Source organism: Oncorhynchus gorbuscha, linkage group LG12, assembly GCF_021184085.1.
Source record: "Oncorhynchus gorbuscha isolate QuinsamMale2020 ecotype Even-year linkage group LG12, OgorEven_v1.0, whole genome shotgun sequence".
Taxonomy (NCBI): domain Eukaryota; kingdom Metazoa; phylum Chordata; class Actinopteri; order Salmoniformes; family Salmonidae; genus Oncorhynchus; species Oncorhynchus gorbuscha.
The window spans coordinates 38,917,133-38,941,657 of NC_060184.1; the positions used below are offsets into that span (position 1 = coordinate 38,917,133).

Sequence of the window (24,525 nt, forward strand, 5' to 3'; positions counted from 1 at the left end):
GTACATTTTAAAAAGTGCCCTAGACATGGGTTGCATCTCGGTGACTAGTGACCGTTTCATCTAAATGTCACTAACTTAGAGTGGCATGGAAATACAACGACATTGCTTAACTAAATAAGAAGGAGAAAACAACTTTGCCATATTATTTTGTCAAATGTACTTTATTAGAGATGGCAACGATGCCATTAGTGTTACTTGCAAAGTATGTAAAGTAAAAAAAAAAGTCTGAAGTCAATCTGGCGACATCAAACATAGAAAGTTTTACCTACTAATTATTTGTCTTCTTTTGAAATATTATCTTGTTTCCAAGCCAAATCAGAGTTGTATTGGGGTAGGCTAACGTTAACCAGCTATCTAGTTGGTAGCTAGCTGGCGATGATAATCATTATCACGATCAAAATATACATAACCAGCAGTCTATGGTCTAGGTACTGGTATACTCACTGGGGACCAACGTACTCCGACCTCCTATTCCGCATGATGGGGTCTTTTGGCAGGGCATCCAAACCATAGTTGTTGGTTGTGCAGCCTGCTGGAAGCATGTATTGCATGGGCTTTTCAGTCTTAAAAACAGTCACGATCCTTTGAACGTGTTGGTTGGGGGCGATGAAACGGAGCCGCATTCAATGAAGCGAAATGGGTGATGGGGCGATTTGTACGTGGAGCATGGCAAACGGGGACATGATTTATTGACATGATTGCAATCCTAACCCAACCTTCATTTACTCACCGAGGTTCCAAACTCTTTTTTAGACGAGACTGACTTCATGAACAAAATGATCCTTTTTACACTTTGTACACTTTGTAAAATGTTGATACAAGAATAAATGTTTATGACTCAACATTGATGTCACATAGGCCGTTTAAGGGATGAGTTTTTTAGGGAAAGTCGCTCTTTAACTAGTCTACCCTGGGGCGGCAGGGTAGACTAGTGGTTAGAGTGTTGGACTAGTAACCGGAAGGTTGCGAGTTCAAACCCCTGAGCTGACAAGGTACAAATCTGTCGTTCTGCCTCTGAACAGACAGTTAACCCACTGTTCCCAGGCCGTCATTGAAAATAAGAATGTGTTCTTAACTGACTTGCCTGGTTAAATAAAGGTAAAAAAGTAAAAAAATATATATATATAAAAAATAGGGGGGGCAGCTGTCAGAGCACAGTCAGTTTGCTGAGGTAATAGACCTTCTTTGAGACAATGGACTGGATTGGACAGCTCTCTGCTCTTTTCTGTTCATAAGAAACAATTGGATTAGTGGAAGAGGCAGGCCAGGAAAAGGAAGAAGGGTGTGGTCAGCAGGGCATCCCCCGAAGGCATCCCCCTTGAATGCCCTAAGGTTTTTTATCAGAACGGTTGTAGGTCAGAGAGCTGAGAGAAAGAATGTGAATGAATGAGGTTTTTGATGGCAATCAGCTTCGAAATCAGCATAATATGCAAACCATAATGCAAACTATCATCACAAAGTACAAGGGTAGAAAATTGATGTTAGCTTTAGCGGTCAACTAGCCATAAAAGTTAGCCTGCAAAGCTGGAAGCTACCAGTATCTTCATGCACTATACAGTGTTCTAGGCTAACCCGCATGGACATTGTTTTGCTAACAGTAATTAACATTTCTACATACCATGTCGCATTATTCAAGTGTGTTGACTTCTGTGCAGCATGAGTGGGGAGCTAACATGATGCAGACCAGACTCTCAGTGCAGGCAGTGGGGAGCTAACATGATGCAGCCCAGACTCCCAGTGGAGAGCTAACATGATGCAGCCCAGACTCCCAGTGGGGAACTAACATGATGCAGCCCAGACTCCCAGTGAGGAGCTAACATGATGCAGCCCAGACTCCCAGTGGGGAACTAACATGATGCAGCCCAGACTCCCAGTGGGGAGCTAACATGATGCAGCCCAGACTCCCAGTGGGGAGCTAACATGATGCAGCCCAGACACCCAGTGCAGGCTGTGGGGAGCTAACATGATGCAGCCCAGACTCCCAGTGGAGAGCTAACATGATGCAGCCCAGACTCCCAGTGCAGGCTGTGGGGAGCTAACATGATGCAGCCCAGACTCCCAGTGCAGGCAGTGGGGAGCTAACATGATGCAGCCCAGACTCCCAGTGGAGAGCTAACATGATGCAGCCCAGACTCCCAGTGCAGGCAGTGGGGAGCTAACATGATGCAGCCCAGACTCCCAGTGCAGGCAGTGGGGAGCTAACATGATGCAGCCCAGACTCCCAGTGGAGAGCTAACATGATGCAGCCCAGACTCCCAGTGCAGGCAGTGGGGAGCTAACATGATGCAGCCCAGACTCCCAGTGGAGAGCTAACATGTTGCAGGCCAGACTCCCAGTGCAGGCAGTGGGGAGCTAACATAATATATAATAATAATATATGCCATTTAGCAGACGCTTTTATCCAAAGCGACTTACAGTCATGTGTGCATACATTCTAAGTATGGGTGGTCCCGGGGATCGAATCCACTACCCTGGCGTTACAAGCGCCATGCTCTACCAACTGAGCTACAGAAGGACCACTAACATGATGCAGCCCAGACTCCCAGTGGGGAGCTAACATGATGCAGCCCAGACTCCCAGTGCAGGTAGTGGGGAGCTAACATGATGCAGCCCAGACTCCCAGTGCAGGCTGTGGGGAGCTAACATGATGCAGCCCAGACTCCCAGTGGAGAGCTAACATGATGCAGCCCAGACTCCCAGTGCAGGCTGTGGGGAGCTAACATGATGCAGCCCAGACTCCCAGTGGAGAGCTAACATGATGCAGCCCAGACTCCCAGTGCAGGCAGTGGGGAGCTAACATGATGCAGCCCAGACTCCCAGTGGAGAGCTAACATGATGCAGCCCAGACTCCCAGTGCAGGCTGTGGGGAGCTAACATGATGCAGCCCAGACTCCCAGTGCAGGCAGTGGGGAGCTAACATGATGCAGCCCAGACTCCCAGTGCAGGCAGTGGAGAGCTAACATGATGCAGCCCAGACTCCCAGTGCAGGCAGTGGGGAGCTAACATGATGCAGCCCAGACTCCCAGTGGGGAGCTAACATGATGCAGCCCAGACTCCCAGTGGAGAGCTAACATGATGCAGCCCAGACTCCCAGTGGGGAGCTAACATGATGCAGCCCAGACTCCCAGTGGAGAGCTAACATGATGCAGCCCAGACTCCCAGTGAGGAACTAACATGATGCAGCCCAGACTCCCAGTGGGGAGCTAACATGATGCAGCCCAGACTCCCAGTGGAGAGCTAACATGATGCAGCCCAGACTCCCAGTGGGGAGCTAACATGATGCAGCCCAGACTCCCAGTGGGGAGCTAACATGATGCAGCCCAGACTCCCAGTGGGGAGCTAACATGATGCAGCCCAGACTCCCAGTGGGGAGCTAACATGATGCAGCCCAGACTCCCAGTGGGGAGCTAACATGATGCAGCCCAGACTCCCAGTGGGGAGCTAACATGATGCAGCCCAGACTCCCAGTGCAGGTAGTGGGGAGCTAACATGATGCAGCCCAGACTCCCAGTGCAGGCAGTGGGGAGCTAACATGATGCAGCCCAGACTCCCAGTGCAGGCTGTGGGGAGCTAACATGATGCAGCCCAGACTCCCAGTGAGGAGCTAACATGATGCAGCCCAGACTCCCAGTGAGGAACTAACATGATGCAGCCCAGACTCCCAGTGCAGGCTGTGGGGAGCTAACATGATGCAGCCCAGACTCCCAGTGGGGAGCTAACATGATGCAGCCCAGACTCCCAGTGGGGAGCTAACATGATGCAGCCCAGACTCCCAGTGGGGAGCTAACATGATGCAGCCCAGACTCCCAGTGGGGAGCTAACATGATGCAGCCCAGACTCCCAGTGGGGAGCTAACATGATGCAGCCCAGACTCCCAGTGGGGAGCTAACATGATGCAGCCCAGAATCCCAGTGAGGAGCTAACATGATGCAGCCCAGACTCCCAGTGGGGAGCTAACATGATGCAGCCCAGACACCCAGTGCAGGCTGTGGGGAGCTAACATGATGCAGCCCAGACTCCCAGTGGAGAGCTAACATGATGCAGCCCAGACTCCCAGTGCAGGCTGTGGGGAGCTAACATGATGCAGCCCAGACTCCCAGTGCAGGCAGTGGGGAGCTAACATGATGCAGCCCAGACTCCCAGTGGAGAGCTAACATGATGCAGCCCAGACTCCCAGTGCAGGCAGTGGGGAGCTAACATGATGCAGCCCAGACTCCCAGTGCAGGCAGTGGGGAGCTAACATGATGCAGCCCAGACTCCCAGTGGAGAGCTAACATGATGCAGCCCAGACTCCCAGTGCAGGCAGTGGGGAGCTAACATGATGCAGCCCAGACTCCCAGTGGAGAGCTAACATGATGCAGGCCAGACTCCCAGTGCAGGCAGTGGGGAGCTAACATAATATATAATAATAATATATGCCATTTAGCAGACGCTTTTATCCAAAGCGACTTACAGTCATGTGTGCATACATTCTACGTATGGGTGGTCCCGGGGATCGAATCCACTACCCTGGCGTTACAAGCGCCATGCTCTACCAACTGAGCTACAGAAGGACCACTAACATGATGCAGCCCAGACTCCCAGTGGGGAGCTAACATGATGCAGCCCAGACTCCCAGTGCAGGTAGTGGGGAGCTAACATGATGCAGCCCAGACTCCCAGTGCAGGCTGTGGGGAGCTAACATGATGCAGCCCAGACTCCCAGTGGAGAGCTAACATGATGCAGCCCAGACTCCCAGTGCAGGCAGTGGGGAGCTAACATGATGCAGCCCAGACTCCCAGTGGAGAGCTAACATGATGCAGCCCAGACTCCCAGTGCAGGCTGTGGGGAGCTAACATGATGCAGCCCAGACTCCCAGTGGAGAGCTAACATGATGCAGCCCAGACTCCCAGTGCAGGCAGTGGGGAGCTAACATGATGCAGCCCAGACTCCCAGTGGAGAGCTAACATGATGCAGCCCAGACTCCCAGTGCAGGCTGTGGGGAGCTAACATGATGCAGCCCAGACTCCCAGTGCAGGCAGTGGGGAGCTAACATGATGCAGCCCAGACTCCCAGTGCAGGCAGTGGGGAGCTAACATGATGCAGCCCAGACTCCCAGTGGAGAGCTAACATGATGCAGCCCAGACTCCCAGTGCAGGCAGTGGGGAGCTAACATGATGCAGCCCAGACTCCCAGTGGGGAGCTAACATGATGCAGCCCAGACTCCCAGTGGGGAGCTAACATGATGCAGCCCAGACTCCCAGTGGGGAGCTAACATGATGCAGCCCAGACTCCCAGTGGAGAGCTAACATGATGCAGCCCAGACTCCCAGTGGAGAGCTAACATGATGCAGCCCAGACTCCCAGTGAGGAACTAACATGATGCAGCCCAGACTCCCAGTGGGGAGCTAACATGATGCAGCCCAGACTCCCAGTGGAGAGCTAACATGATGCAGCCCAGACTCCCAGTGGGGAGCTAACATGATGCAGCCCAGACTCCCAGTGGGGAGCTAACATGATGCAGCCCAGACTCCCAGTGGAGAGCTAACATGATGCAGCCCAGACTCCCAGTGGGGAGCTAACATGATGCAGCCCAGACTCCCAGTGGGGAGCTAACATGATGCAGCCCAGACTCCCAGTGGGGAGCTAACATGATGCAGCCCAGACTCCCAGTGCAGGTAGTGGGGAGCTAACATGATGCAGCCCAGACTCCCAGTGCAGGCAGTGGGGAGCTAACATGATGCAGCCCAGACTCCCAGTGCAGGCTGTGGGGAGCTAACATGATGCAGCCCAGACTCCCAGTGCAGGTAGTGGGGAGCTAACATGATGCAGCCCAGACTCCCAGTGCAGGTAGTGGGGAGCTAACATGATGCAGCCGAGACTCCCAGTGCAGGTAGTGGGGAGCTAACATGATGCAGCCCAGACTCCCAGTGCAGGCTGTGGGGAGCTAACATGATGCAGCCCAGACTCCCAGTGCAGGTAGTGGGGAGCTAACATGATGCAGCGCAGACTCCCAGTGCAGGTAGTGGGGAGCTAACATGATGCAGCCCAGACTCCCAGTGCAGGCAAGCAATGAGAAAGTGGAGCAGGCACGGTGCACACTATAATAAGGGGTCAGCTGCGCTGATAGACAGACTTGATCCGTGAGCCATTTGACATTAGTACCGAAAGTTTTAAACTTCTAGTACCAAACCATTTTTCATGTTGTAGTATTGAAAAAATACAGACATTTTTGGTATACCGTGCAACACTATGACACATTATTAGCTCAAACACTTAATCTGCATAAATTACAAGTTAATTAGTGGGTGATGATTTCAGAACCAAAGTGCAGGACAAAACATTTTTGGCTACATTGCTCCCCCCTAATCTGATGGTGGTAGATGCCTAAGTCTCCCTTGTGACTCAGTTTAGGTGCCTAGATAGTATATACATAATTTACACACACACACAATGAAAATGGTGCTACTGTGGATAGCTGCCATTTAATGGGCTCCAGTCCAATTCTGCTATTTTGCGTGCTTGATTTTTTTTACGCTGATCATTTTGTTACATAAAGTCTCCACCAACATATCCGATGACTGACAACAGCTTGTGGACATCAGAAAAACGATCACTAACCTTGATTTGAGTGAAGATTTTTACATCAATGATCCTACAGCTCTGAATGTTCCGCTTACCCCGGATGAGGCCCTGATCCCTGGGACTCGAAAGAGGAAGCAGCTGCAAGAGAGGCTGCGTCATGACGAGAATACGTTGATGAGCATCTAGACTGCCATTTTGTTGGCGAACGTGTAGTCACTGGAGAACAAATTGGATGAGCGCCATTCGAGACTATCCTATCAACGTGACCGAAAAACTCAAATATCCTATGTTTCTCGGAGTCATGAATGAGGACATGGATATACAAACTTAATTTGTCACATGCGCTGAACATACAAGCCCTCAACCAACAAAGCAGTTAGGAAAATATTTACTAATTAAACTTAAGTAAAATGCATCCATCCATCCATCCATCCATCCAAAAGTTTGGACACACCTACTCATTCAAGGGTTTTTCTTTATTTCCTACATTGTAGAATAATAGTGAAGACATCAAAACTATAAAATAACATGTAGTAACCAAGCAAGTCTTAAAATCAAAATATTTTTTATATTTGAGATTCTTCATAGTAGCCACCCTTTGCTTGATGACAGCTTTGAAAACTATTGGCATTCTCTCAACCAGCTTCATGAGGTAGTCACCTGGAACGCATTTCAATTAACAGGTGTGCCTTGTTTGAAGTTCATTTGTGGAATTATTTATTATTTCTTTATTTGAGCCAATCAGTGTTGTGACAAGGTAGGGGTGGCATACAGAAGAGAGCCCTATTTGGCAAAAGACCAAGTCCATATTATGGCAAGAAAAATATGCAAAGAGAAACAACAGTCCATCATTACTTTAAGACATGAAAGGTCAGTCAATCTGGAAAATTTCAAGAACTTTGAAAGTTTTTTTAAAGTGCCTTCGCAAAAACCATCAATCGCTATGATGAAACTGGCTCTCATGAGGACCGCCACAGGAAAGGAAGACCCAGAGTTAGCTCTGCTGCAGAGGATACGTTCATTAGTTAACTGCACCTCAAATTGCATCCCAAATAAATTCTTCACAAGATTCAAGTAAGAGACACATCTCAACATCAACTGTTCAAATGAGACTGCGTGAATCAGGCCTTTATGGTCGAATTGCTGCAAAGAAAACACAACTAAAAGGACACCAAGAAGAGACATGCTTGGGCCAAGAGACACGAGCAATGGACATTAGACCAGAGGAAATCTGTCCTTTTGGTCTGAGGAGGCCAAATGTGAGATTTTTGGTTCCAACCGCTGTGTCTTTGTGAGACGCAGAGTAGGTGAACGGATGATCTGCGCATCTGTGGTTCCCACCGTGAAGCATGGAGGAGGAGTTGTGATGGTGTGGGGGGTTCTTTGCTCGTGACACTGTCTGTGATTTATTTAGAATTGAAGGCACACTTAACGAGCATGACCACCACAGAAATCTGCAGTGATACACCATCCCATCTGATTTGCACTTAGTGGGACTATCATTTGTTTTTCAAAAGGATAATGACCCAAAACACACCTCCAGGCTGTGTGAGGGCTATTTGACCAATAAGGAGAGTGATGGAGTGCTGCATCAGATGACCTGGCCTCCACAAATCACCCGACCTCAACCCAACCGAGATGGTTTGGGATAACTTTTTCCTTCACCACAGAGTGAAGCAAAAGCAGCCAACAAGTGCTCAGCATGTGGGAAAAGCATTCCAGGTAAAGCTGTTGAGAGAATTACAAGAGTGTGCAAAGCTGTCATCCAGGCAAAAAGGTGGCTACTTTGAAGAATATAAAATATGTTGATTTGTTTAACACTTTGGTTACTACATGGTTTCATATGTGCAATTTCATATTTTTGATGTCATCTCTATTATTCTACAATGTAGAACAGAGTAAAAATAAAGATAAACGTTTTGACACACTCATTCAAGGGTTTAACACACACACACACACACACACACACACACACACACACACACACACACACACACACACACACACACACACACACACACACACACACACACACACACACACAAAAAAAATGTCAGAATAATAGTAGAGAGAATTATTTATTTCAGCTTTAAATTCTTTCATCACATTCCCAGTGGGTCAGAAGTTTACATACACTCAATTAGTATTTGGTTGCATTGCCTTTAAATTGTTTAACTTGGGTCAAATGTTTTGTGTAGCCTTCCACAAGCTTCCCACAATAAGTTGGATGCATTTTGGTGCATTCCTCCTGACAGAGCTGGTGTAACTGAGTCAGGTTTGTAGGCCTCCTTAGCTCGCACACATGCTTTTTTCAGTTCTGCCCACAAATTGTATATGGGATTGAGGTCAGGGCTTTGTGATGGCCACTGCAATACCTTGAATTTGTTGTCCTTAAGCCATTTGCCACAACTTTGGAAGATGCTTGGAGTCATTGTCCATTTGGAAGACACATTTGCGATCAAGCTTTAACTTCCTGACTTATGCCTTGAGATGTTTCTTCAATATATCCACATAATTGTTCTCCCTCATGATGCCATCTCTTTTGTGAGGTGCACCAGTCCCTTCTGCAGCAAAACACTATGATGCTGCCACCCCCGTGTTTCACGGTTGGGATGGTGTTCTTCGGCTTGTAAGCCTCCCCCTTTCTCCTCCAAACATAATGATGATGATGGCCAAATAGTTCTAGTTTTGTTTCATCAGACCATCTCTAAAAAGTATGGTCTTTGTCCCCATGTGCAGTTGCAAACCGTAGTCTGGCTTTTTTAATGGCAGTTTTGGAGCAGTGGCTCCTTCCTTGCTGAGCGGCCTTTCAGGTTATGTCGATATAGGACTCATTTTACTGTGGATATCGATACTTTTGTACCTATTTCCTCCAGAATCTTCACAAGGTCCTTTGCTGTTGTTCTTGGATTGATTTGCACTTTTCGCACCAAAGTACGTTAATCTCTAGGAGACGGATTGAGTCTTCTTCCTGAGCGGGATGATGGCTGAGTGGTACCATGGTGTTTATACTTATGTACTATTGTTCGTAGAGATGAACGTGCTACCTTCAGGCTTCTGGAAATTGCTCCCAAGGATGAAACAGACTTGTGGAGGTCTACAACTTTTTTCTAAAGTCTTGGCTGATTTCTTTCCCATGATGTCAAGCAAAGAGGCACTGAATTTGAAAGTAGGCCTTGAAATGCATCCACAAGTACACCTCCAATTGACTCAAATAATGTAAATTAGCCTATCAGAAGCTTCTAAAGCCATGCCATCATTTTCTGGAATTTTCCAAGCTGTTTAATGTATGTAAACTTCTGACCCACTGGAATTGTGACAATAAATTATAAGCGAAATAATCAGTCTTTACACAATTGTTGGAAAAATGACTTGTGTCCTGCATAATGTAGATGCCCTAACCGACTTGCCAAAACTATAGTTTGTAAACAAGAAATTTGTGGAGTGGTTGAAAAACGAGTTTTAATGACTCCAACTTAAGTGTGTATATATATATCAGTTCACACACACACACACACACACACACACACACACACACACACACACACACACACACACACACACACGAGTCAACCAACCAATGACCAAACAAAATCGACCAGTCGACTAATTGGGGTCAGCCCTAACATACATACAGTGGCAAGAGAAAAAGTCATGCCACAGCATCTCAAATCGGGTTCAGCCATTCTTTTGTTGATTTACTTCTGTGGTCTGGGTCTTTGTCCTGTTGTGTGACCCAACGTCTGTTGAGCTTCAAATTGGCAGACAGAGAGCCTTACATTCTCCTGCGAAATGTCTTGATAAACTTGGGAATTCATTTTGACGTCGATGATAGCAAGCTGTCCAGGCCCTGAGGCAGCAAAACAGCCCCAAACCATGATTCTCCCTCCACCATTCTTTACGGTTGGGATGAGGTTTTAATGTTGGTGTGCTGTCCCCCCACACACAAGGTTGTGTGTTCCTTCCAAACAAATCAACTATAGTTATCTGTCCACAGAATATTGTTCCAGTAGCGCTGTGGAACATCCAGGTGCTCTTTCGCGAACTTCCGACGTGCAGCAATGGGTTTTTTTGGCCAGCAGGGGCTTCTTCCGTGGTGGCCTCCCATGAACACCATTCTTGTTTCGTGTATCGTCAACAGAGATGGTAGCATGTTCCAGAGATTTCTGTAAGTCTTTAGCTGACACTCAAGGATTCTTCTTAACCTCATTAACCTCATTGAGCATTCTGCACTGTGCTCTTGCAGTCGTCTTTGCAGGACGGCCACTCCTAGGGAGAGTAGCAACAGTGCTGAACTTTCTATGTTTACAGACAAGTTGTCTTACTGTGGACTGCTGAACATCAAGGCTTTTAGTGATACTTCTGCTATCCTTTCCAACTTTATGCAAGTCAACAACTCTTCTGAGATCTCTTTTGTTCGAGGCATGGTTCACATCTGACAATGCTTGTGAATAGCAAACTCAAATTCTGTGAGTGTTTATAGGGTAGAGCAGCTCTAACCAACATCTCAAATCTTGTCTCATTGATTGGACACCAGGTTATGTAACTCCTGCCTCCAATTAGCTTTTGGAGAAGTCATTAGCCTAGGTGTTCACATAATTTAAACATTCAGTGCAGGTTGGGAAAAGTATGTATTCAATATAGACAAGAAAAATAATTATTGATAATTACATCTGCCACTCGTGATATGTGCATCAAAGTGAAGTGGATATTATTAGACCTGTGCATACAGGACTAGTGACTGTTGCGTAAATGTAACTGAATATATAAAACACAATTGAGACCTTAAACGTTTTATAACAGGCGCCAGCAGGTTCTTTAGATTGGTAGGACTGAAAAAGTTGGTAGTATCATATGACACGGTATTACAGTATTGTAAAATGTTGGTATCATAAGCATCATGACGTTTACAGTGATATTACCGTGGTACCGGTATACCGTGCAACACTAATATATACACACTACATGACCAAAGGTATGTGGACACCACCTGCTCGTCAAACATCTCATTCCAAAATCATGGGCATTAATTTGGCATTGGTACAACCGCCTCCGCCTCTTCTGGGAAGGCTTTCCACTAGAAGTTGGAACATTTCTGCGGGAACTTGCTTCCATTCAGCTACAAGAGCATTAGTGGGGTCGGGTACTGATGTTGGGCGATTAGGGCTGGCTCAGTCGGCATTCCAATTCATCCCAAAAGTGTTCGATGGGTTTGAGGTCAGGGCTCTGTGAAGGCCAGTCAAGTTCTTCAACACCAATCACAAACAATTTCTGTATAGCTCCCTATTTTTGATGCACGGGGGCATTGTCATACTGAAAAGGCCTTCCCCAAACTGTTGCCACAAAGTTGGAAGCAAATTATGTTCTAGAATGTCTTATGTTGTAGTGTTCAGATTACCCTTCACTGGAAGTATGGGGCCTTGCCCGAACAATGAAAAACAGCCCCAGACCATTATTCCTCCTCCACCAAACTTTACAGTTAGCACTATGCATTGGGGCAGGTAGCGTTCTTCTGGCATCAGCCAAACCCAAATTAGTTCATTGTGACTTCCAGATGGTGAAGCGTGATTCATCCCTCCAGAGAACGCATTTCCACTGCCCCAGAATCCAATGACGGTGACCTCTACACCACTCCAGTCAACCGCATGGTTATCTTAGGCTTGTGTGGTAATCATTTTCAATATCAATTTGGCCTTGTTTTGCTACAGACATAGACTTTGGTATAAACTGGTCCATAGAAGACTGCGTCGCTGTGGGTCATGGAGTAGGCCTACTCCACATGTGGAGGTGCTGGCTCCACCACTATCACTAGCAGGCCCGCTAGTTTCTCGAAGCTCCACTACAGCTAGCTTCACAGTTGGGTGCACAGTTCACATATGCCGGTGTAAGTTGTGGGTATAACCGGCTTTATATGAGCAAATTCTACACTGTGCTCGAACATTGTCTACATTATTAAAATGCATCCAAATGCTACTGTGCTTCCGACTTATTTTCCAGCTGTTCTTTTCACAGCTGTCGTTCCTCAGCAGCCGAGGGGAGACCAAGTGTGTGACTGAGGGAGTTGACTCGGCCCTCCCTCATGCATCTTTGGTTCATTGGTTGACACCGCGTGTCTGACAGGATCAACAGGTGAGGCTGTTAGTCTGAGCAGACAGTCAGAACGAATGCATGTGCGCATGAGCATTTAGGCCTATGGTATTTTAATCTCTTTCTTTCATTCTTTGAATTTCTTAATTTTTTTATAAAAGGATTGCTGCTCTGCTGATATGCGAGCAGACTCTTAGAGACTCTCGTTCTTCCTTGAACGACCCATCACTACTGGGGGAGTGAGGGAGAGAAGGTAGAGGAGAAGGCTTGGCTTGAAAGCGCTGGGCATCTTGTGATGACATGCATTATCTGAATTAGGCCCACAATTCTACCTACAGAGGAGCGGATTCTATGGAGGAACTTTGAATGTCTGAACTTCAGAGAGGAACAGAGAAGCTAGCTAGCTAACAAGCTTGTGTGTGCGCAGAGGCACCGGAATTTAAAAACACATCTTATCTTTTTGTCGTTAATAAATCCAATGTGAAAACTATAGTATCCCTAACTAGATTTGAAAAGGTTAATCCATTATTTCTGCAATTAAAAATCTCTCTCTAATGAATAACCCATGTAACTCAGTAGGCTACAGCTATGCGTCGGAGGTGGAAGGGCAGGTAGCAAACACCTAGACAGGCAAAGATTTTCAGCTGGCTGGTAGACACTGGAAGAAGTTTGATTGACAGAGGGAGGACTTTCCATATGTGGTTTGTTGCATTTGTGAGATAAAAATATATAATAAAATGTCCTGAACATAAAATAAAATTATTAACCAGTTCCCATGCTTTTAAAATAAATGGTTCTGGGTCGGGAACAGTAGACCTATGGATCATTTTTGTTCCCAGTTCTGATTATGTTACTCAAACCGAATAGTTTCAAACTAAAAAAAAAAAGTTCTTATATCATGTATCTAGATACGTATCAAAATGGTCTTGAAAGGGAAAGATGCACATCCCTAGTTTGAGTTGCACACTGCACGGTCACAACAGTCCCAAGCCAGTACATTTCAGTTGTTTTCATTTTGGCACTCTTTTTTAGTTTTAGTCTAGTCTTAGTCATTTTGACTCAAATATAATTAAGTCTGTCACATGTTTGATGATGATTTAGTCTAGTTTGTCAAAAATGACAAAACAGTGGGCCATTTTATTAAACGTAATGCCCTTTCACTTTAGTCACATTGTATTTGTATTGCCGCAACCTATACGCAACATAAAATCACTGACTTCCACGTGCACAAACATACAGTGCCTTCAGAAAGTATTCATACCCCTTGACTTATTCCACATTTTGTTGTGCTACAGCCCACATTCAAAGTGGATTAAATCGATTTGTTTCTCGCCCATCTACACACAATACTCCATAATGACAAAGTGCAAGAAAGCATGAAATACAGAAATCTAAAATATACACAAGTATTCAAACCCCTGAGTCAATACACTGTAGAAGAACTTTTGGCTGCGATCACAGGTGTGAATCTTGCCGGGTAAGTCGAAGAGCTTTGCACACCTGGATTGTGCAACATTTGATTTATATTCTTCAAGCTCTGTCAAATTGGTTGTTGATCATTGCTAGGACAACCATTTTTCAGGTCTTGCCATAGATTTTCCATGTAGATTTCAACTTGGCCACGCAAGGACATTCCCGGTCTTCTTGGTAAGAAACTCCAGTGTAGATTTGGCATTGTGTTGTAGGTTCTAGTCCTGCTGAAGGGCGATTTTATCTCCCGGTGTCTGGTGGAAAGCAGACCGAACCAGGGTTTTCCCTCTAGGAATTTGCATGTGCTTTAGCTCCATTCTGTTTGTTTGCTGTTTTTGTATCCTGAAACTCCCCAGTCCTAAACACTAGAACCGCAAAAGCAGTCATTTTGACTGCTCATACATTTTTAAGTCATGCCCCCCTCCATCCTTGACTTTTCCTAAATAAGTCTATATAAACACACTGTGTTAGAATCTTAATATTAAACAGAACTGCGACCGCACCGCTCCTTTATGACAGTTGAAAGTGCCCAGCTGATAATATACGCAATAATTGCCTTGAAACTGAACCTAAAATATTCAGAAATATTCCGAAATTTCACACATAACAGATGAAGTTAAGTAAAGTATTATGGGGAGAAAGTGGGAGTTGCAAATTGTGCATAATTATGTATTCACCAAGTGAATGAAGAACAGGGCGGGACATTGTATTGATTGGTCCATTCTAATTCTATTTTTTTATATTTTTTTATGGTATGATACCTATAACAGCTCACTGAATCAAAGCAGTCTTATCCTCTGGTCTCACAGGCTACACTGTGAGAGCGTGTGTAATTGCACATGCTGAACGGCTTTCAATATCCGAGAAAACATCCACATCGGGGCAGCAGGTGAGCGAGTGTCTGAGACTTTCCCTTGACAAGGGGAGAAATGTCACCATAGACAATTTCTTAACTTCACGAGCAATGCCATTTGCTTGCAAAGAAAACAAGTCTTGCCGGCACCATGAACAAAGTGAGACGGGAGCTCCCTCCCTGTGCACAAAATAAGGCACCTGCACAGCCGTGCAACGGTGCTGAAGAATGACAAGACAACAGACAAAGAGAAAACCGGAGACTATTACCTGCCACAACCAAACAAAAAGGTATGTCAAAGTGTGTCAAGCAAGTGAAAGTTACAAAACAATTGTGTCAACTTAACGTTAGGACAATGGATTACAGCATAATGAAATCCAACTGATGTCAGTGTAAAATTGTACACAATAAGCACGAGCTAACAGACTATTTTTGACTGCTGTCATGTCGACACATTCATTAGAACGCCTTAATTGCATTTGTGTTCACTGTTTATCAAGGCCACCTGGTGCTTATAATGATGTTTAGGCTACTAATGTAATCATCTGACCGCGTGTCTTTTGACCGTGACTATTGGTGGTTGGGGTATTTTTATATAAAAAGAAGCCGTTACATATTATTTCTGTTTCATAGCTATAACAAAAGGCACTCCGCAAACAAAATTGATTGAACAAGTGTTTATTGGTTTTTACATACAGCCTGTAGTAGCAAACTAACAAAATACTACTTTGTTATTTGAAATAAAATTTTAAAAAATCATATTCTAATGTAACCCAAGGCCTTCACAACCAAAGGATTATTTTTGCGATAGCATTTATGAAATATATTAATTACACTGTTAGAAAGTTGCAGTCAGAATTACTGTTCATTAGCTTTAAGGGGAGTCCATTAAGGCCCAGCGGTTCTAGTGTTAACAAAGACAAGCATACCCATAGCATGATGCAGCCACCACAATGCTTGAAAATATGGAGAGTGGTACTTCAGTAATGTGTTGTATTAGGTTTGCCACCAACATAAAACTTTGTATTCACGTTTTTTTTGCAGTATGTTTTGGGATATTTGTATTCTGTACAGGCTTCCTTCTTTTCACTCTGTCATTTAGGTTAGTATTGTAGAGTAACTACAATGTTGTTGATCCATCCTCAGTTATCACGTGCATTAAACTGTAACCGCTTTAAAAAAAAAAATCTACTTCATGGTGAAATCCACACATAGTGAGTCCGTGCAACTTATGTGACTCAAGCACATTTTTACCTCAATTTATTTTTGACATGCCATAACAAAAAAGGGTTGGATACTTGAGATATTTAAAGGCTTTTCCTTTTTGATACGTTCTTTAAAATTTCCAAAAATATAATTCCACTTTAATATTATGGGGTATTGTGTGTAGGCCAGTGACAAAACATCTCAATTTAGTCCATTTTAAATTCAGGCTGTAACAAAATGTGGGAAAAAGTAAAGGGGTGTGAATACTTTGAAGGCGCTGTACATTGCCTTCACATTGCTGTACATTGCCTGTACATTGCCTTCACATTGCTGTACATTGCCTGTACATTGCCTTCAAATTCACAATCACCAGATTGTGCTGCAAAGCAGTACAGGTTGCAGCTCCATATTGGTGTCCAAAAGTACAAGGGGAGCTAAAGACTGTTTCGCCAAGAGACTTAGTCAAATCACTAAACCTCAAGTCCCCTGTGCTCGGCTCAAAGTCACCAATGGTCGAGTCACAAGTTCCTATGACTGAAGTCTGAGTCCCAGTGCCGAGTTCTGGGCCAAATGCTCAAGTCTGAAACCCAGGGTCCATATTAACTCAAAATAAAGTGATTTACCCAGTCAGATATAATAATGAATACAAATATGTATATAGCACTTTTCTACTTAAAGCGCTTTAAATACTAGGGCAAAACTCACCACATCCACCAATGTGGAGCACCCACCTGGGTAATGCACGGCAACCATTTTTGTGCCAGAATGCTCACCACACCAGGTGGAGAGGTGAAGAGTGATATATGCCAATTAGGAAGATCAGGTGGCCATAATGAAAAATGGAGCCAAGTTGGAAATCTAGCCATGACACAGGGGTTAACACCCCTACTCTTACGATAAGTGCCATGGGATTTTTAAAATGACCACAGAGAATCAGGACACCCGTTTAATGTCCCACCTGAAAGACTGCACCTTACACAGGGCAACTTCCCCGTCACTGCCCTAGGGCATTGGGATCTCCTTAGATTAGGAGGGAAGAGTTCCCCCTACTTGCCCTCCAACACCACTTCCAGCAGCATCTGGTCTCCCATCCAAGGACCTACCCTGCTTAGCGTCAGACAAGCCAGCAGTGGGATGCAGGTTGGTATGCTGCTGGCGTGTGTCGTGGAAAGAGGAATTTAGTCAAATTGTTTCCTATCCCTTTCTGTGCTACCAAATGTTTGCAGATACAGTGCTTTCAGAAAGTATTCAGACCCCTTGACCTTTTCCACATTTTGTTACATCACAGCCTTTTTCTAAAATGGATTAACACAATATCTTTTTACATTTTACCAGGTAAATTGATTGAGAACACATTCTCATTTACAGCAACAACCTGGGGAATGGTTACAGGGGAGAGGAGGGGGATGAATAAGCCAATTGTAAACTTGGGATGATTAAATGACCCTGATGGTATGAGGGCCAGATTGGGAATTTAGCCAGGACACCGGGGTTAACAGCCTTACTCTTACCATAAGTGCCATGGGAACTTTTGTGACCGGAGTCAGGACACCCGTTTAACGTCCCATCCAAAATACGGCACCCTACACCAGGCAATGTCAATCATTGTCCTGGGGCATTGGGATATATTTTTTAGACCAAAGGAAAAGGGTGGCTCCCATTGGCCCTTCCAACACCACTTCTAGCCGCATCTGGTCTCCCATCCAGGGACCGACCAGGACCAACCCTGCTTAGCTTCAGAAGCAAGCCAGCAGGGTGGTATGCTGCTGGCTTAATACCCCCATAGTGACAAAGCAAAAACAGGTTTAGAAATGTTAGCAAATGTATAAAATAAAAACCACTTAATTGTTCAGACTCTTTGTTGAGACGAACTTGAGGTCAGGTGCATCCCGTTTGCATTGACCATCCTTGAGATGTTTCTACAACTTGATTGGAGTCCACCTGTGTTAAATTCAATTGATGGGACATGATTTGGAAAGGCACACCACTGTCTATACAAGGTCCCACAGCTGACAGTGCATGTCAGAGGATAAACCACGCCATGAGGTCGAAGGAATTCTCCGTAGAGCTCCGAGACAGGATTGTGTCGAGGCACAAATCTGGGGAAAGGTACCAAAACATTTCTGCAGCATTGAAGGTCCCCAGGAACACAGTAGCCTTCAGCATTCTGAAATGGAAGAAGTTTGGACCCACCAAGACGCTTCCTAGGGCTGGCCGCCTGGCCAAACTGAGCAATCGGGGGAGAAGGGCCTTGGTCAGGGAGGTGACCAAGAACCCGATGGTCACTCCGACAAAGTTCCAGAGTTCCTCTGTGGAGATGGGAGAACCTTCCAGAAGGACAACCATCTCTTCAGCACTCCACCAATCAGGCCTTTATGGTAGCATGGCCAGACGGACGCCCCTCTGTGAAAGGCACCCGACAGTCCAGTTGGAGTTTGCCAAAAGGCACTTCAAGACTCTCAGACCATGAGAAACAAGATTCTCTGGTCTGAAGAAACCAAGATTGAACTCTTTGGCCTGAATGCCAAGTGTCACATCTGGAGGATACCTGGCACCATCCCTACCGTGAAGCATGGTGGTGGCAGCATCATGCTGTGGGGATGTTTTACAGCAACTGGGAGACTAGTCAGAATCGAGGGACAACCTACTCGAGCGCACAGGACCTCAGACTGGGGCGAAGGTTCCAACAGGACAACGACCCTAAGCACACAGCCAGGACAACACAGGAGTGGCTTCGGGACAAGTCTCTGAATGTCCTTGAGTGGCCCAGACAGAGCCCCGACTTGAACCCGATCGAACGTCTCTGGAGAGACCTGAAAATAGCTGTACAGCGACACTCCCCATCCAACCTGACAGAGCTTGAGAGGATCAGCAGAGAAGGATGGGAGAAACTCCCCAAATACAGGTGTGCCAAGCTCGTAGTGTCACACCCAAGAATAGTCAAGGCCGTAATCGCTGCCAAAGGTGCTTCAAAAGTACAGAGGTTCTGAATACTAAAACAATCCGTTTATTTATTTTTTAATTTGCACAAAATATAAATCTAAACATGTTTTACTTTGTCATTATTGGGTAGTGTGTGTAGATTGGTGAGGGGGGAGGGAGGATTATTTAAATCCATTTTAAAATAAGGCTGTAACCTAACAAAATGTGGAGAAAGTAAAGTGGTCTGAATACTTTGAGTGCACTGTAGGTTACTGGTCATGTTACCAGTCTGGTCTGCAAGTAGCCTAGTTTCAAAACAGCCCGCGACATCCTTTATGAGAGTACAATACGGACCACCAAAGCACGATAGAAATGAAAAAAAACTCATATCTTTTGAATGGTAAGGGCTATCAAGCCATCTTTTGAGGAAGAAAACTTGGCTACCGAGCCTGGCTATGAAATGTAGTGTGAAAAGTGGGAGGGTTGAGTGATACTACAAATTCAAAGAGACTACTTTCCTCTACTCTAGGCAAAGAAAAACCTAGCTAGACTTCTAAACTCAATGCTGCAATTGTTTTTAATTTTGTAAAGCATCTTGTGTTTAGCCACCCTTCACCTAGTTAACTACAATGAACAAAAATACAAACATGCTTCATGTGCTGAAATAAAACGATCCCAGAAATGTTGCATACGCACAAAAATCTTGTGTCAAATGTTAAGCATTTCTCCTTTGCCAAAATAATCCATATCCACCTGGCAGGTGTGCCATATCCAGAGGCGGATTAAACAGCATGATCATTACACAGGTGCACCGTGTGTTGGGGACAATAAAAGGCCACTAAAATGTGCAGTTGTGTCTCAACACAATGCCACGGGTGTTTCAAGTTGAATGAGCGTGCAAATGGCATGCTGACTGCAGGAATGTCAACCAAAGCTTTTCGCAGAGAATGTTATTTTCCCTACCAAAAGCTGCCTCCAACATCATTTTACAGAATTTGACAGTACGTCCAACCAGCCTCCCAACCGCAGACCGTGTGTAACCACGGCACCCCGGGACCTCAACATCTGGCTTCTTCAACTGCAAAATTGTCAGACCAGCCACCCGGACAGCTGATGAAACTGTGAGTTCGCACAACAGAAGAATGTCTGCACAAATTGTCAGAAACCATCTCAGGGAAACTCATCTGTGTGCTTGTTGTCCTCACCAGAGTCTTGACCTGACTGCAGCTAGGCATCGTAACCGATTTCAGTCGGCAAATGCACATTTTTTTGATCGCCACTGGGAGCAGTTTGCTCTTCACGGATTAATCAAATCATTTCAACTGTATTGGGCAGATGGCAGTATGGCCGAATGGTTTACCGATGTTGGGGTTATGGTATGGACAGGCATACGCTATGGACAATGAACACAATTGCATTTTAAGTTGATCGGTAATTTGAATTCACAGATATCTGACAAGATCCTGGGGCCCATTGTCGTGCCATTCATTAGTCTCCATCACCTCATGGTTTCAGAATGATAATGCACGGCCCCCCATGTCGCAAGGATCTGTAAACAATTCCTGGAAGCTGCAAATGTCCCAGTTCTTCCATGGCCTGCATACTCAGACAGGACACCCATTGAGCAACGTTCGGGATACTCTGGATCATCGTGTACAACAGTGTGTTCCAGTTCCTGCCAATATCCAGCAACTTCACACTGCCATTGAAGAGGAGTGGGACATCGTTCCACAAACAGCCTGATCAACTCTATGGGAAGGAGGTGTGTAATGTTACACGAGGCTGCCCCTACTTTTGTTTAAAGGTATCTGTGACCAACACATACTTATCTGCATTTCCAGTCATGTGAAATCCATAGATTAGGGCTTAACTTATTTATTTAAATTGACCGATTTCCTAATATGAACTGTAATTCAGTAAAATCTTAGATATTGTTGCAAGTTGGCTTTATATTTTTGTTTGGTGTAGAGGGCTGGTGGCGCCTGCGTGATATCGGCTGTGTGTGTGCCAATTCCTTCCAACTGCTGAACAGAACTGCGCTGCTTATCACTGAAAAGCTCTCAATCTCTCCAAAAACTACTGTCCGGTCCACTTAGTAGTCATATTGTCACAGAGATAATTCTTTCTCATCTCGTTTTAGTCAACTGAAATTATAAATCTTTTCGATTAGTTATAGTTTATGAGTCCATTTAGTCAGTTATAGTCTCATCAATTGCCACTGAAAAAAATAGGTGTGAGACAAATGTCACCATTTTTGTTGACGAAATGATCACAGGTACATTTCTCAGGAGTCCACTGCATTATAATGTGATGAAACCTCTGATACAACCAAAGTTTGCATTAGGCAAACACTCAAGACAACTACAGCTAGTGACTGAAGAACAACTTTTATATACCCAGAGATTGCCTAAACTGCAATAAACCAAGGAGTCAAAGATTAGACATTAATTTGTTAAACCAATGCCTAAACCTGCAAATAGACAAACATTGCTTCAGTAAGATAAAAACAGGGCAACAAAAATCCTTACAAATGGTGAAACAAGGCAAACTATCCGAGTTGTTCTTCCCAGCTCTGGTAAGATGTAGCAGGAAGGAGAGAGGCAGAGAGACTAATACAAAGTGGTCATTTCCCAGACCATTTATCTGATGACACATCCATCCATGCTGTACCACCTTCCCCACCTACCGACCTACCTAAATGGCAAGGTACATTTCCCTGTTGTTGATGTTTCCAGGGGGGGGGGGGGGGGATCTACACAATTCTTCAAAAGTTCAAAACCAGATTCAGGCACCACCTAAATAGCTTAGACCAGTTTCTACAGTACCCGTGGACATGGACCCATTGCATTGGAGGGGTTGGTGTGACATGCTGCTCAGTCTCGCACCCAGACTTTTTTTTTAATCCCCCTTCAACTTGAGCTCTCAACCTTGAAGCAGATGGAAATGTAACAATTCTCAACAATCAATATTGTTACAAGGTAGGCGAACAGTAGTCAGCTACCATAACAACTGATATGACAGTTGTGCCACATTATTGAAGGAGTCGAGTGACATGTTCAGGTCATGGGTGAGCCATAGTTTTGATTTAACCAATGATCGATAAATATGCTGGCCAATTCCTGTGATTGTCTGCATAATATGGCAGTTCATTAGCTTGAATGTCATCACTTAGCAGGCAACCACCGTTTCAACTAATAGGAGCTCACAAGTTAGTTAATAACCTGGAAGGCACCTTACAACGCAAACGCTAACGTGGGAATAAAATGCATGCATGATGTCATCTTTACGCCGTAAATGGAACGTTGGCCATCAGATATTGTGACAGACTATTCAATGCACCTGCCTGCATGTGTCACAGTGAGTGAATGACTATTGGTCCACCCACAATTCAAAACTGCAGAATAAATGTTCTCATTAGAAAAGTTAAGTATCTTTATCAGCATCTGTGGAGCTCGATGTTAAAACAGATGTGATATCATCGCTAGATTACGCAAAATTGCGAACTGATCTGCGCACTTTTCCCGAGTCTCCTGCCTACTGGTGTAGTGGGCACACACACTACCATGATACTGACAGAGAAACATGCGACAAAATAACAAAAACACCAATATAGGTTCAATAAGCTTAACGCATGTTAGAAGCGATCATATGGTCAAAAGTTAAGCAGTCTACCTATCCAATTAGTCTCATTTTATTCTCCTGTTGAGCATGCAAGCCAACAATGACTGTTTCACGGTGGATAATAACATCCACGCATTGCCAACTACACCATACAGCAAAACGAATGCATGCTTTTGGGATCAGATCTACAACATCGAGTCGGTTATTGCTCGAATTCGCACTTGGCTAACACGAGTAGCAGTTACGAGTAGCCGAGCTGGCGTGGATGGCCAGGCAGTGAACATCACGCACGTTGTCTGGCTGCACAAGCCAAGTAGCTACCACTCCCCAAAAACATCTTCCTATTTCCATGGCCATTTGCCTCACGAATGCCCATACACCCGACTCGAAACAAAAACAAACGCCATCAAATGGAAGAACGACTACATCGTATGAACTAGTTTACTGGCATTAGCGCTAGCTAACGTACTCCCCCGAAACAACTCAAAAAAGAGATAGAAACGCAAGCTACTCACCCCTGTGGGTCTCTGTGGCAACTCTCCTCCCTAGGCAAGTTCACAATATATTAGGGAGGCGATCTACAGTATAATCCCGACCAGGACACCTTTTTGTTAAGAGGTGGATATATCGCTAAACACGACGCACTAGCATCCGACGTTAGTCCGATGCTGGGTGCTTGCTGGCTTCTGTTCTTGACTTTTAAGTGCTCGTCTCACTCAGCCTTCCGCGAAAGTCAATGTCGAATGATTAGATTTGGCTTCCTCTAGCTTTCCTACACTCTATTCGAGGAACCCCCCGAAAAAAAATAAACGACGAAAGAAGCAAAACCACTCCAACCACCCTCTATTCTCCGAAAGGTAGCATATTCCGTGGAACTGTTTACCAGCGTATCTCGGATCTGTTTCCACACACGAGTTGATACCGCTGAAGTGTAGAGAAACACGTCGCTTGATCCGTTATGGCAGTACAAGGCAGTTTTCAGTTGCGCACCAGTCTCACAAACAAGCCTGCTCGCAGCTGAAGTGTTGTTAGCCTATTCTATTGCACTGGCAGGGAAAATTTGTAACCGTCCTCAAGCCGAACGGTCTTCAAAAGCAGAAAAAAATCGCGGAAATATTTTCTGCAGCATGTTTAAATAAAACACCGTATTTTTGCAGTGTAGCGTGTTTTTACATAATAGCATCATCCAGGAGCCGCTGTATGTCCGATCACATGTGAGGGCCACATGGAGGTCCTTTTAAAGGGACACCAGCGCTTGGCCAGGCAACTGATCAACAGCAATAATGGGCAAGGGCTATTATGGGTCCCCTGGGTGCTACTTTTTATAGCATAGTCATAGACTAGCTTGAGTTATAAACATACATCCATGATTTTGGAAGCCCATTCACGCCACTATTCTTTTAAATGTTGATAGCCTACATTCTAAAAAAATCGAGATAGTATCTCAATGTTTAGATAGTAAGTCGAAATTTCGAGATAAGCACGTTTGAATTTAGAGATACTAACTAAAAATGTGAGATAGTAGACCATACTTATAGGATAGGTTTCTTTCTTTGAAAAACATTCTGTGGTAATTTCAGAGGTGTTGCCCTGGGGCTCCGAGTTTTCCTGATCTGGTAGGCTAACTTAACCAGGTAAAACTCTGAGCCCTAGTAATAAACGTAGTTTACCAGACAGTAGTAAATCAGCTGTAAACAGTTTTATATGGGCTATGATAGGACCAGATTTTTTCAAACTGGACTAACAGGGCTGAGCTTGCTTTATGCAGGGTTGCATCATAACATCTGTAATTACTCACACAGT

General features: G+C 44.9%; 1 protein-coding gene across 1 annotated transcript in view; it reads right to left on the reverse strand.

Annotated features, from left to right (window-relative positions):
* Positions 1–23,919, reverse strand: part of LOC123990371 (bromo adjacent homology domain-containing 1 protein-like) — a 65,733-nt gene extending 41,814 nt beyond the window's left edge. Inside the window, exon 1 of the mRNA XM_046290937.1 lies at positions 23,238–23,919. The gene's annotated coding sequence lies outside the window, so the exon portion shown is untranslated. The remainder of the gene's footprint in view (positions 1–23,237) is intronic.
* Between the last annotated feature and the right edge of the window lie 606 nt (positions 23,920–24,525).